Source organism: Chinchilla lanigera, unplaced genomic scaffold, assembly GCF_000276665.1.
Source record: "Chinchilla lanigera isolate Chin_1 unplaced genomic scaffold, ChiLan1.0 scaffold00179, whole genome shotgun sequence".
Classification (NCBI taxonomy): Eukaryota; Metazoa; Chordata; class Mammalia; order Rodentia; family Chinchillidae; genus Chinchilla; species Chinchilla lanigera.
The window spans coordinates 952,230-954,049 of NW_004955580.1; positions in this window are offsets into that span (position 1 = coordinate 952,230).

A 1,820-nucleotide genomic window follows, 5' to 3' on the forward strand; every position below is an offset into this window, starting at 1 on the left:
AGGATTTAGAAAATAAAGACAAGAGACAATAGCTGGGCTCAGGTGGAGTGACCTCTTGCCTGATAAGCAGGAGGACTAACTCCAGCAGTAGGGGCGTTTATTTTATACACTTGCAAAGTTAGTATCATGGGGGAGGTAATGTTGCCTAGTGACTAAGACTGTAATTGTCCAAGCAGGATACTTTTTTCAATACTGAGGTAGCTTGACTGCCTGAGGCACTCTGGCTCTGTCCCACCCTCAGACATGACCAACAACCAACTCCAGCGGTTCCCAACACTGGGATTATTACAGGCGTGCACCACCACACCTGGCTACAGATACAATTAACCATCGCAACATCCTATAATCAGGGCTGGGAAGACTTGTTAAGGTAGCAACCTCCTTACTACTCCGCCATAAAGAAGGATACACTTGAGACATTTCTAGGAAAATGGATGGACCTTTAGTCCATACTCTTGAATGAAATAAATCAGACACACATGTGTAAATACCACATTGTTTCTCTCATGTGAGAAACCAAAAGTGTAACTAAGGACCAAAATGTATACTAGGCATTGTGAAATAGGAAGAAAATGTTCAAATGGGGAGGGGAACAAGGGAAGGGGGAGGGGGAAAGGAAAGAAGGGAAAAGTAAAAAAAAAAAGAAAAGAAGGAAAACATGGAAACAAAGCTTTTCTAAATGGGGAGGGGAGGAGGAGTTGAAAGGAGGGGAGGGGAATGAGAAAAAATCAAATTGTATCACATACAGGTACACACTCTCTGTGATGAATGTGATCATTATGTATACCTAAAATGTACCAATAAAATGTTATTAAAAAATAAAGTGGCAACCTCCTGTGAATCAGTCTACAGGCTCACTTCAATCTCTAGCAAGTTCCACCTGGCAATTCTGAGCAAAATGTCAGGTTTATCTAAAAGCTTGTGTGGAAACACAAGGTCCCTGAGTACCCAAAATGCTCTTGAGAAAGATCTAACTTGAAAAAAAAAAAAAGAGAGAAAGATCTAATTTGGGAGCTGGGCATGGTGGCATAGTGTGTAATCCTAGGTACTCCAAGGTTTAGGTAGGAGGATCAAAACTTCAGGGCCATTATGAGCACATTTAGGGAGACACAAAAAATTAAATCACATACATGGCTTGATTGTACCTCAGTGACAGAGCACTTGCCTAGCCTATACAAGGTCCTGGGTTCAATCTCCAGTACCACCAAAAACAGTGTAGAGAACCACTCAGACTGTTTCAAAGCTCAGGGGTATCTAGGGACATCTGAGGATGTAGCCCTGCTTGTCTAGCAAAGATGTGCAGCAGGATACAGTTATGTAACCATGACTTAGCACAGGTAAGCACGCATGCACTGGTTACAGAACTATGCAAGGATGTAAATATGTGATAACAACTTGTGTAAGAATTATATGATAAAAATGCAGGCTGCTTTTGTGCTGTGCTCTGCTCTGTTCCATGCTGCCTGCTGTTGTTGCTGACATCTTGTAAATACCTGCATTCTTTAACCTGGGGACCTCACCAATGAAAATCTCCCTTGGGGCCCCTCCCTACCGGGCTAACACCTGTTGTAGTCAATGAGACATTGAGGTGAGTGGTCCCGAAGGTGTGGGAGAGACCCAGGAAGTGGCTGATAAGCGACTCTGGCCTCACCATGGCTACCTGTAGCCACCTTCTTGGCAGTTTGGAAGGCCTAGGAGGACTGGAAATCAGTCCATTTAGAGCCCGGGGATGTCTTGCAAGTCTTGGAAGGGATAGACAGACAAATTCCTCCCCTCACCATGAAATGGCAGAGCGAGTGGCTTGGCTGTTCTTCACTCTC